This window comes from Heteronotia binoei, chromosome 8 (assembly GCF_032191835.1).
Source record: "Heteronotia binoei isolate CCM8104 ecotype False Entrance Well chromosome 8, APGP_CSIRO_Hbin_v1, whole genome shotgun sequence".
NCBI lineage: Eukaryota > Metazoa > Chordata > Lepidosauria > Squamata > Gekkonidae > Heteronotia > Heteronotia binoei.
In genome coordinates, this window is record NC_083230.1 from 111,053,651 (window position 1) to 111,066,482 (window position 12,832).

Sequence of the window (12,832 nt, forward strand, 5' to 3'; positions counted from 1 at the left end):
TACCTTCTCCCCCCACACACACACACAACAAATAACCTGTGAGGTAGATGGGGTAAGAGAGCTCTCCCAGAAACTTCCCTTTCAAGGACGGCTCTGCAAGAGCTATGGCTGACCCAAGGCCATTCCAGCAGGTGCAGGTGGAGGAGTGGGGAATCAAACCCGGTTCTCCCAGATAAGAGTCCGCACACTTAACCATTACATCAAACTGGCTCTCCAAGGCAGCCTTCTATTCTGTTATCACACCGTAAAGTTGAGAGACATAAATGTCACAAAGGGATGGTCCCACCTGGTACTGCCAACTCTGGGTTGGGAAATTAATGGAGATTTAGGGGGTGGAGCCTGGATAGGGTGGAGGGAGAGGAGGGACTTCAGCAAGGTCCACCCTCAGAATTACCATTTTCTACAGGGAGGTTGATCTCTGTAGTCTGGAGATCAGTTGCAATTTGGGGAGATCTCCACAGCCTGCCTGGAAGCTGGCAACCTTCCCACCCCAGGGCGAGGTCCGCCCATCGTGTGCCTGTTGCAAAGCCGAAGGAGAGGGCAGGGACCAGAAGGATGAATGATTTTGGAAGCCCTTCATTCCTGCTTAGCCTTTGCGATCAGATCAAGAGATGCTGCCAAGTCACAGCCAAGTGATGGCAATCCCATCCATGACCTCTTAGAACAGGGGTGGCCAAACTGCGGCTCGGGAGCCACATGTGGCTCTTTCACACATATGGTGTGGCTCTCAAAGCCCCCAATGCCCCATTGGCTGGCTTGGAGAAGGCATTTGTCTCTTTAAATCACTTCTCCAAGCCAACCCAGCCAGCGGCCTGAAGAATGCATTTAAAGTTGCTTTCTTTCTACCTCTCTCCCCCATCTGTTTCCCTCTCTCCCTCCTTCCTTCCTTCCTTCCTTCCTTCCTTCCTTCCTTCCTTCCTTCCTTCCTTCCTTCCTTCCTTCCTTCCTTCCTTCCTTCCTTCCTTCCTTCCTCTCTTGCAGCTTTCAAACATCTGGCATTCATGTCTTGTGGCTCTCAAACATCTGACATTTATTCTATGTGGCTCTTACGTTAAGCTAGTTTGGCCACCCCTGTCTTAGAAGCTAGAAGAGGACTAAGAAAGGTGTCTCTCAGGTAGGGAGACTGGGTTATAGTGTCATTCATGGCTCTTTGAGAGTCTCAGAAAAGTGACATCAATAATGCAAAAGAAATATAAGCAATTTAGTTTATGGTCAGCACACAACTGCATTCAGTTTTGGGGTGCATAATTTTTAACTATTTTTTTTATCAAACATGCACATTAAGCACTGCTGTCACAATAACTCCCCAACTTGGCTGTGTGTATGTGGATCCGCTGGCCAGTGCCTTTCCATCAGCTTCAATTAAACGAAAGGCTGATTTATGGTAATGTGAGCATTCCCTCCCCCTGAACAGTATTTCTCTGCCACATCCCCCGCACAGTGCTGTCGAGTGTGACCACTTTCTTGGAATAATTGCATCAATCTGTTGGGTTCAGGCCTAAATTTTTGACGTGGAGCCGGAAAGCTCTTTCTGAAACCGGTATATGTGATGGGACGTTTTCTTGGAATATTATTTCCTTGGAATATTGCTTTCAGTATATTGGTCCAAAGACTAATGGGTTGTTTCTGGCTTTCTACTTTTCTACTTAACTGATGGTAATGACCTGAGTGATAGAGTAACTTTTTCCTAACCTCCAAATAAGATTCCTAGACCCCCTTCCCCTCCCGGCTACCAGCAGGGAATGGAGTTGTCAGCCATGGCTTTTTTTGTAGCAGGAACTCCTTTCCATATTAGGCCATACACACCCTGATGTAGCCGATCCTCCAATAACTTACAGGGCTCTTAGTACAGGGCCTACCGTAAGTTCTTGGAGGATGGGCTACACCAGGGAGTGTGGCCTAATATGCAAAGGAGTTCCTGCTACAAAAAAAGCCCTGGTCAGATCCATGTTGGGAAACACCTGAAGATCTGGAGGGTAGAGTCTGGGGAGGCCAGGGACCTCATCAGGGGTGGAATTCTAGCAGGAGCTCCTTTGCATATTAGGCCACACCCCCCTGGTGTAGCCAATCCTCCAAGAGCTAGAATTTCACCCCTGAACCTCAGTGGGATATAATGCCATAATGTCCACCCTCTAAAGCATCCTCTCTTTTTTTTTGCAGAGAAACTGATCTCTGTAGTCTGGAGATGAGCTCTGGGGGACCCCCAGGTCCCACCTGGAGGCCGGCATCTCTGCTTTCAAGGGTTTATGTGCCTGTTGGGTCCTCCACTAAAGGAATGAGATATTTGGGCTAGGAAAACAGACAAGAGTATATGAAACTACTGGTTCAGAGATTTGCAATGTCATCCTAAACAGAACAAAGCAGTAGACAAGTGCACCTTTTTGACCAACTAGGTTTTATTCAGAATGTAAGCTTTCGTATGCTCTTAAGCAGACTTCACCAGACAAAATGGGAATGCAAGCAATTCCTAATATAAGTGGGCAGTGTGGAATCATGGGAATGTTTTTAGCAGATTAAAAGAATCACAAATAGGGATCTGTGTTTGTTAGAGTTAGAACAAAGCAGGGCTGAAACAACACTGGAGGGTGATAAAAAGCCGACTGCTGTTGTAGGTGTGAAGTGCCATAAATCTAGGCAACATTCTGGCTTTGTTAGTTTAAATAAATTAATCCTAAACAGAGATTACAATACATCCATGCATTAAGCTTCCTTATACTGAATCACACCATCGGTCCATCAAAGTCAATATCGTCTGCTCAGACTGGCAGCAGCTCTCCAGGGTCTCTGTGGAGGTCTTTCACATCATTCTACCTCTTCCCAGGGCTTCTTTTTTTGTAGCAGGAGCTCCTTTGCATATTAGGCCACACAACCCTGATGTAGCCGATCCTCCAAGAGCTGACAGGGCTCTTCCTGTACAGGGCCTACTGTAAGCTCCAGGAGGATTGGCTACTCAGGGGTGTGTGGCCTGATATGCAAATGAGTTCCTGCTACAAAATAGCCTTGCCTTGGTCCTTTTAACTGGATATGCTGGGGACTGAAACTGGGCCCTTCTGCATGACAAGCAGAGGCTCTACCACTAGGGCTGCCAATCACAAAGCAGGAGGGGGAGGGAGGGAGGGAAATGTCTACTGGGCACTTCATTATTCCTTATGGAGACCAATTCCCATAGGGTATAATGGAAAATTGATCTTTGGGTATCTGGGGCTCTGGAGGGACTGTTTTTTTTGAGGTTGTGGCACCAAGTTTTCAGCATAGCATCTGGTGCCTCTCCTCAAAATACCTTCCATGTTTCAAAAGGATTAGATCAGGGAGTCCAATTGTATGAGCCCCCCAAAAAGGTACCCCTATTATTCATTATTTCCAATAGAGGGAAGGCATTTAAAAGGTGTGCAGTCCCTTGAAATGTGATGGCCAGAACTCCCTTTGGAGTTCGGTTGTGCTTGTCACACCCTTGCTCCGGGCGCCACTCCAATGTCTCCTGGCTCCACCACCTAGGGTGACCATAATGTCTGAAGGCCAGCCAGGGACACTGGGGGGGGGGGTGCGCGCGCGCGAAGCGCGCACGCCGCCGGAAACAGGAAGTGACGTCACTTCCGGTGACATCATTTCCCCCGCGTCACCTGCCGGAAACAGGAAGTGACTTCACAGCACTTCCTGTGACGTCCCCAAAAATCCCCCAAATATCACCGCCGGAAACAATTTTGTTCTCAAATCCTGTATATACTTCATCAGTATATGGGATAAGGCACTTTCTCAACTGTGCTGCATAATGCAGCCTATTTATTTTGTCCTGTTGGCTCTGTTGGCTCTATCTGCGCCACCTTCATCACTTTCGGGGTGTGGATCCCCCAGTGGGGTGGTCTCCCGACTCCCTCCGCTGACTGTTTCTGATAGCCCTGCGCCCCCTCTTTCATTTGATATGTGTCCCGTGCGGGTGCCACCCTCCCGCCGGGAGATGCCGCAAAATGAGCCCCCTTGAGGCTTATGGCGGCAGGGCTCGGGGGAAGCGAGCTAGACTGCTGTTCTTTTGAGGGGTTATAGAGTGTTTCGAGCCCGTCCCTGTGGCATCGGTCCCATCGTTGTGGGACCCAGGGGGCCGGCGCAGCGGCACGCCGAAGCAGCCTGTCACTAATAACACCGGTCAAGATGCAGGACAGGAACCTGGAAGTGACCGACAGGCTGCTTCAGCGTGCCGCTGCGCCGGCCCCCTGGGCCCCACAATGATGGGACCGATGCCACAGGGACGGGCTCGAAACACTCTATAACCCCTCAAAAGAACAGCAGTCTAGCTCGCTTCCCCCGAGCCCTGCCGCCATAAGCCTCAAGGGGGCTCATTTTGCGGCATCTCCCGGCGGGAGGGTGGCACCCGCACGGGACACATATCAAATGAAAGAGGGGGCGCAGGGCTATCAGAAACAGCCGGCGGAGGGAGTCGGGAGACCACTCCACTGGGGGATCCACACCCCGAAAGTGATGAAGGTGGCGCAGATAGAGCCAACAGAGCCAACAGGACAAAATAAATAGGCTGCATTATGCAGCACAGTTGAGAAAGTGCCTTATCCCATATACTGATGAAGTAAATACAGGATCTGAGAACAAAATTGCACTAGAAGACACAAACACAAAGCTCCCTTACACTGAATCAGTGCTTGGGTCCACCAAAGTCAGTATTGTCACATAAGAGAAGCCCTGTTGGATCAGGCCAGTGGCCCATCCAGTCCAACACTCTGCGTCACATAAGAACATAAGAGAAGCCCTGTTGCATCAGGCCAGTGGCCCATCCAGTCCAACACTCTGTGTCACATAAGAACATAAGAGAAGCCCTGTTGGATCAGGCCAGTGGCCCATCCAGTCCAACACTCTGTGTCACATAAGAACATGAGAGAAGCCCTGTTGGATCAGGCCAGTGGCCCATCCAGTCCAACACTCTGCGTCACATAAGAACATAAGAGAAGCCCTGTCGGATCAGGCCAGTGGCCCATCCAGTCCAACACTCTGCGTCACATAACAACATAAGAGAAGCCCTGTTGGATCAGGCCAGTGGCCCATCCAGTCCAACACTCTGCGTCACATAACAACATAAGAGAAGCCCTGTTGGATCAGGCCAGTGGCCCATCCAGTCCAACACTCTGCGTCACATAACAACATAAGAGAAGCCCTGTTGGATCAGGCCAGTGGCCCATCCAGTCCAACACTCTGCGTCACATAACAACATAAGAGAAGCCCTGTTGGATCAGGCCAGTGGCCCATCCAGTCCAACACTCTGCGTCACATAACAACATAAGAGAAGCCCTGTTGGATCAGGCCAGTGGCCCATCCAGTCCAACACTCTGCGTCACATAACAACATAAGAGAAGCCCTGTTGGATCAGGCCAGTGGCCCATCCAGTCCAACACTCTGCGTCACATAACAACATAAGAGAAGCCCTGTTGGATCAGGCCAGTGGCCCATCCAGTCCAACACTCTGTGTCACATAAGAACATAAGGAGGGAGGGAGGGAAGGAAGGAAGGAAGGGAGAAAGGGAGGGAGGGAAGAAGGGAAGAAAGGAAGAAGGGAGGGAGGGAAGGAAGGAAGGGAGGGAAGGGAGGGAGGAAGGAAGGGAGGGAAGGAAGGAAGGAGGGAAGGAAGGAAGGAAGGAAGGAAGGGGGAGGGAGGGAGGGAAGGAAGGAAGGAAGGGGGGAGGGAGGGAGGGAAGGAAGGAAGGAAGGGAGGAGGGAGGGAAGGAAGGAAGGAAGGAAGGAAGGGGGGAGGGAGGGAGGGAAGGAAGGAAGGAAGGGGGGAGGGAGGGAGGGAGGGAAGGAAGGGAGGGAAGGAAGGAAGGAAGGGAAGGGAGTGAGGGAAGGAAGGAAGGAAGGAAGGAAGGAAGGAAGAAAGGGAGGGAGGGAGGGAGGAGGGAGGGAAGAAAGGAAGGCCGCCCCCCGCCCCCCCCCGCTTTCGGCCCCCTTACCTTATTCCAGGGCGGCGGAGTCCAGCGGCGGCGGCGGCGGGGAGTCCTCCGGCGGCGGCCTCGCGGCGAGGGAGGGAGGGAGCTGCCGGCGCTGGCCTCTGGAGGCCTCCAGGGACCAGCGCCGGGCCTCTCCGCTACCAGCGCTGGCCTCTGGAGGCCTCCAGGGACCAGCGCCGGCTGCTCCGCGGCTTCCCCGCGGCCTCCGCTGGTCCCTGGAGGCCCTCCAGAGACTCTGGAGGGCCTCCAGGGACCAGCGGAGGCCGCGGGGAAGCCTTCGCTGGCCGGCGCTGGTCCCGGAAGGCCTTCCAGAGCCTCTGGAAGGCCTTCCGGAACCAGCGCCGGGTGCCCCGCGGCCTCCCCGCGGCCTCCGCTGGTCCCTGGAGGCCCTCCAGAGACTCTGGAGGGCCTCCAGGGACCAGCGGAGGCCGCGGGGAAGCCTTCGCTGGCCGGCGCTGGTCCCCGAAGGCCTTCCAGAGCCTCTGGAAGGCCTTCCGGAACCAGCGCCGGGTGCCCCGCGGCCTCCCCGCGGCCTCCGCTGGTCCCTGGAGGCCCTCCAGAGACTCTGGAGGGCCTCCAGGGACCAGCGGAGGCCGCGGGGAAGCCTTCGCTGGCCGGCGCTGGTCCACGAAGGCCTTCCAGAGCCTCTGGAAGGCCTTCCGGGACCAGCGCCGGGTGCCCCGCGGCCTCCCCGCGGCCTCCGCTGGTCCCTGGAGGCCCTCCAGAGACTCTGGAGGGCCTCCAGGGACCAGTGGAGGCCGCGGGGAAGCCTTCGCTGGCCGGCGCTGGTCCCCGAAGGCCTTCCAGAGCCTCTTCCGGGACCAGCGCCGGGTGCCCCGCGGCCTCCCCGCGGCCTCCGCTGGTCCCTGGAGGCCCTCCAGAGACTCTGGAGGGCCTCCAGGGACCAGCGGAGGCCGCGGGGAAGCCTTCGCTGGCCGGCGCTGGTCCCGGAAGGCCTTCCAGAGCCTCTGGAAGGCCTTCCTGGACCAGCGCCGGGTGCCCCGCGGCCTCCCCGCGGCCTCCGCTGGTCCCTGGAGGCCCTCCAGAGACTCTGGAGGGCCTCCAGGGACCAGCGGAGGCCGCGGGGAAGCCTTCGCTGGCCGGCGCTGGTCCCCGAAGGCCTTCCAGAGTCTCTGGAAGGCCTTCCGGGACCAGCGCCGGGTGCCCCGCGGCCTCTCCGCGGCCTCCGCTGGTCGCTGGAGGCCCTCCAGAGTCTCTGGAGGGCTTCCAGCGACCAGCGGAGGCCACGGAGAGGCCTCCACCACTGCCGCCGGGCCCCGCGCGCGGGCGGGGAAGGCGGCGAGGGAGGGAGGGAGCGTCCCTGCGCCTGCGCAGGGGCGCTCCCTCCCTCCCTCGCCGCCTTCCCCGCCGGCGCCCGCGGCCCACCGGCTCCGGGGCTGCCTAAACCGGGACCTTTAATGGTCCCGGTATAGGCAGCCCGGGATCCGGGATTGGGTGGCCAGATCCGGGAATGTCCCGGGAGACCGGGACGGTCTGGCCACCCTACCACCACCAAAGTCTCCTGGCTCCACCCCCAAAGTCCCAATATATTTCTTGAGTCGGACTTGGCAGCCTTAGTGTCTGCTCATAAAAAACGTTACAGGGAAGTAGTATTTGTTATGAGAGACTTGTCATTTAGCTGCCGCATTTACGTATCAGACACCATTCCCTTTTGCAAAGGTCTGGTTAAGTCTGTTTATTCTCAACTACTGTGGGCCACACTGCTTTCCTTTATTCTGTCTGCCCCCCTTTCTTTTTAAAGAACGTGACCCCTTTTGACTTGGCTTCGGTGTGGAGAAGCCAGGATCGAAAGGGCAGTCTTTTTAAAAGTGTTTCTTTTTTAAACAGTTTAAAAAAGAAATGTCCCTACAAGAGTAAAAAATAGAGCAATGTTTGTCTTTGCTTCTCTTTTTTTTGGAAAAAAAAATAATACCATGGGGACCATTTTAGTTTCAGGGTATTTAAACATGTAGCAACCTCCAGCGCAAGCTTCGAGGCATTCAGAACGAGTGGTGGACCAAGCTTGCAGAGAGAACCCAGCTGTGTGCAGACACTGGTGATTTAAGAGGGTTCTACGAAGCCCTGAAGGCAGTATATGGCCCATCATATCAGGCTCAGAGTCCCTTGCGTAGTGCAGACGGCCAAGTGCTCCTCACAGACAAGGCATCCATACTGAACCAGTGGTCGGAGTATTTTCAGGTTCTCTTCAGTGCCAACCGCGTAGTTCAAGATTCAGCAATCCACCTCACCCCACTTCAACCAGTGAAAACAGAGTTGGATGAGATCCCCACCCTAGAAGAGACTGTTAAAGCCATAAAGCAACTGAAAAGTGGCAAGGCAGCAGGAGTTGATGGAATCCCACCAGAGATCTGGAAGCATGGGGGCACAGTACTACATAGCACACTTCACAAAGTACTTGTCACCTGCTGGGAACAAGGCAAACTACCACAGGACTTTCATGATGCAATCATCATCACTCTACACAAGAACAAAGGGGAAAAGTCAGACTGCTCCAACTACCGGGGGATAACCCTGCTCTCCATCGCAGGCAAAATCCTTGCCAGAATACTCCTGAACAGACTGGTGCCCACCATTGCAGAACTACTCCTCCCAGAGAGCCAGTGCGGCTTCAGAGCTAACAGGAGCACCACCGACATGGTATTTGTTCTCAGGCAGCTCCAAGAGAAATGCAGGGAACAGAACAAGGGTCTATATGTGACTTTTGTCGACCTTACCAAAGCTTTCGATACCGTTAGCAGGAAAGGCCTGTGGCAAATCTTGGAACGTTTAGGATGTCCCCCAAGGTTCCTCAGCATGATCATCCAGCTACATGAAGACCAGAGAGGCCAAGTCAGACACTGCAACGACCTCTCGGAGCCCTTCCCAATAGGCACAGGTGTAAAGCAAGGCTGCGTTCTTGCGCCAACTCTCTTTACGATCTTCTTTAGCATGATGCTTCAAAGAGCCGCAGTAGATCTAGATGATGACGATGGTATCTACATCCGCTATCGCACCGATGGCAGCCTGTTCAACCTGAGGCGACTAAAGGCTCACTCCAAGACAATGGAAAAACTTATCCGAGAGCTACTGTTTGCTGATGATGCTGCACTCGTCTCCCACTCGGTATCAGCTCTGCAGCATATGACATCCTGCTTTGCAGAGGCTGCCAAGCTATTCAGCCTAGAAGTTAGTCTGAAGAAGACAGAAGTTCTCCACCAGCCTGCACCCCAGGAAGATTATCACCCTCCCTGCATCACTGTGGGTGAATCAGTTCTGAAGACAGTCCAGCAGTTCAGCTACCTGGGGTGCATCATCTCCTCAGATGCCAAGATCGACAAGGAGATTGACAACAGGCTGGCAAAGGCAAACCGTGCATTTGGCCAACTGCACAAAAGAGTGTGGAGCAACAAGCATCTGAAAAAAGGCACAAAGATCAATGTTTACAAAGCGGTTGTGATGACAACCCTCATCTATGGCTCCGAATCGTGGGTTTTATACCGTCATCACCTGCGACTCCTCGAGCGCTTTCATCAGCGCTGCCTTCGCACCATCCTCAACATCCACTGGAGTGACTTTGTGACCAACACTGAAGTCCTCAAGAGGGCGGAAGTTACAAGCATCGAGGCACTGCTGTTGAAGACGCAGCTGCGCTGGGCAGGGCATATTTCTAGGATGGAAAATCACCGCCTTCCCAAGATTGCTCTGTATGGCGAACTTTCCACCGGCCATCGAAATAGAGGGGCACCAAAGAAGAGGTACAAGGATTCCTTGAAGAAATCCCTTGGCACCTGTCACATCAACCATCACCAGTGGTCTGACCTAGCCTCAGATCGCAAAGCATGGAGGCACACCATCCACCAGGCTGTCTCTTCCTTTGAGAACGCACGCATAGCTGGTCTTGAGGACAAAAGGAGATTGAGGAAGAATCGCACTGCTACAGCACCAACCCCAAATCAGACTTTTCCCTGCAGCCACTGTGGCCAGATCTGCCTGTCCCGCATTGGTCTTGTCAGCCACCAGCAAGCCTGCAGCAGACATGGACTACTGCACCCTTCTTAAATCTTCGTTTGCGAAGTCAAGCCGAGAGATTTAAACATGATATGTCTAATTATGTCTTATTTTGGTAAGCCGCCTCAGGCACCTTCACCAGTGAGTCCACATAAGATTTTTCTAAATAATTAAAACTTATTTTTAAAGTAGGAGTTTCCATGAAATGTATTTTTCTTATTATCCATTCTGGGAATGGTTTACTCTGTGACACAAAAGAGGTCATCTAGGAAGGATCGGAGTGCACAGTGTTTCCATCTCTGGGTTGGGTGATACCTAGAGATTTGTGGGTGGAGCCTGGACAGGGCGGGATTTGGGGAGGGGAGGAGCCTCAACCGAATACATTGCAGGGGTGACCAAATTTGCTTAACGTAAGAGCCACGTAGAATAAATGTCAGATGTTTGAGAACCACAGGAAGGAAGGAAGAAGACTGTAGATTTATACCCCGCCCTTCTCTCTGAATCAGAGTCTCAGAGTGGCTTACCATCTTCTACTCCCCTCACAACAGACACCCTGTGAGGTGGGTGGGGCTGAAAGAGCTCTCACAACAGCTGCCTTTTCAAGGACAACTCCTACGAGAGCTAAGTCTAACCCTAGGCCATTCCAGCAGCTATAAGTGGAGGAGTGGGGAATCAAACCCGGTTCTCCCAGATAAGTGTCCGCACACTTAACCACTACATCAAACAGGAAGGAAGGAAGGAAGGAAGGAAGGAAGGAAGGAAGGAAGGAAGGAAGGAAGGAAGGAAGGAAGGAAGGAAGGAAGGGAGGGAGGGAGGGAGGGAGGGAGGGAGGGAGGGAGGGAGATGGGGAGAGAGAGGTAGAAAAAAACCAACTTTAAATGCATTCTCCAAGCCACCAGTCAGTTCCAGGTGATGTAGGCATGTTGTGGCACTCCTCCCCATTCCTGGAAAAATCCTTCCTACCCTTTGCCAGTATGCCATTTGTACCCAGTAACCCTAACCATGTCACTCGTAGGAGGCGATTCTGTAGTCCTGGCACTACTAGTGAAAAATCTTTGTCACTCACAAGGATGGTGCTCATGTTTTTAAGTGGAAGAACAGCAACTTATGCTTTTAAAATACCGTTTCTTCTTCTTTCATTGCAACCTTGAGTTCATTCGGGACTCAGGCCAAGCTCCCTCCTGCCCAACACCTACAGCCATATGAAATGGCACCCCAAGAACGAGGGCTAGGAGGCCACCCGTCGAGCAGCTATAGACAAGGCCTCTCAAGGACACCCCATTAGTTCCAACTGTCAGCTCCGTTCCAACCTGAGTAGAAATGCACCCACACACGCGGCTAATAAGGTAAGCCTTTCTTGAGCAAAGAAAAGCCGCAATGAGTTTCCCCTCAGCACCAGCATGCTGTGGGGCTGAAATTAAAAATAGCACCTCCTTTCTCGTTACTCACCGGTTATGATTTCGCTTTTCTTTTTGGTACCTGAAAGCAGGTTGCCGGAGAGGCAGCGACAATAGGTAGCCAAATTACAAATGGAAGCTGGGAGGCTCCAGCTGCGTCACCGAAGCTATTTACCGTCATCAGGTGGCTTGTTAAATCCCAGGGGGGCCCTTTCTAATCCTCATTTTCTCCTGTTTGAAGAAGAAAATGAGGAGGAGCTGTGGTAATAGTTCACGGAGAACTTACAAGGCCGAGATGATTTCACAGTCTGTTCCTTCTCTCACCCACTTTGTGAACTGTGTGGTCGTATTCCTGCTTTATGGAGGAAGGAGTGAAAGGCACTTATTTGCACTGTGGAACTCACTGCCCCAGGATGTGGTAGCCACTTAACCATTACTCATTTAACCATCAGTATTATCCAGGAATCTAAATCCTTTTAAACATGCCCAAGTCATGGGGCTTCCATATTCATAGGCAGGCCCCATTTTGGGCAGGGGGCTCACAGGAGAGCAGAGCTCTGGAACCTCTAATTTTTATTATGCTCTTTCTTTCTCTCTCCCACACCCCCATACTTGCTTCTGGACTCCATACATTTTGCTGAACTTTAAGATTTGACAAACTTTCTAATATTTTTCTCCACAAAAAAGAAAGAAAGAAAAGAACAATACTCCCTCTAAGCTGTGGAATCCTGTGAGCAAAAATTCTACTTCTTGAGCTACTGGCATTAAAGTTGCGAGCTGCAGCATAAATTAGTTTGCTCTGGGGCCATTCTTCCTGAGCTAAGGACAAAAATGTGTGAGCTGGAGGCCAAAAACCTGTGAGCTAGCTCACACTAACTCAGCTTAGGGGGAACACTGGAAAAGAACCAAAAGATATAAAACAGACTGATGGAAATCTTCCTCATGCCACTGTGGCCACATAGGGAAAGTAATTTTAAAAGTAAGATGGAGGTAAGTTTTTATTATGACAACTGTAATTCAAGAAGCATTTTAAGGTAGATGCTGAGCTGATATAATTTAGTAAACCTTCCGACTGGGGGGGGAGGGGTGGGCTCCCTCTTGGGTATCCTGCCCCCCCCCCCGGAAAGTGTATGCGCAATACATAGCCTCTCCTTTCCCGGTGTAGTGAACGCCGCGTGGTCACTGTCCGGCTATGCCTGGCAGATGGTCACTGCAATGGCCTCTCCTGCATTACTGCATCCGTGGCAACACCTTCCCGCTGGTCCCCCCCTGTTTCTCACAGAGTTTGCTATGTCATGGTGCGACCAAATGTCCGGCGGTATAACAGGATGGGCAGGCGGGGCTCACCAACCTCGCCAGCCAAGAGAAGGAAAACTCTAACATCAAACCCGGGCAGATAGAGCTCATTAATGTAACACCTACCACCTGGAGGACTCGCTGCCGGCGTCCCGGCTTACTGGGCCATGGCAGATGACCCCCAAG

The 12,832-nt window shown here is 52.6% G+C and overlaps 1 protein-coding gene across 1 annotated transcript in view; it reads left to right on the forward strand.

Moving 5' to 3' along the window:
- The window catches only part of RERG (RAS like estrogen regulated growth inhibitor), a 207,178-nt gene that overhangs the window by 93,832 nt on the left and 100,514 nt on the right, over positions 1 to 12,832 (forward strand). The window lies entirely within an intron of this gene.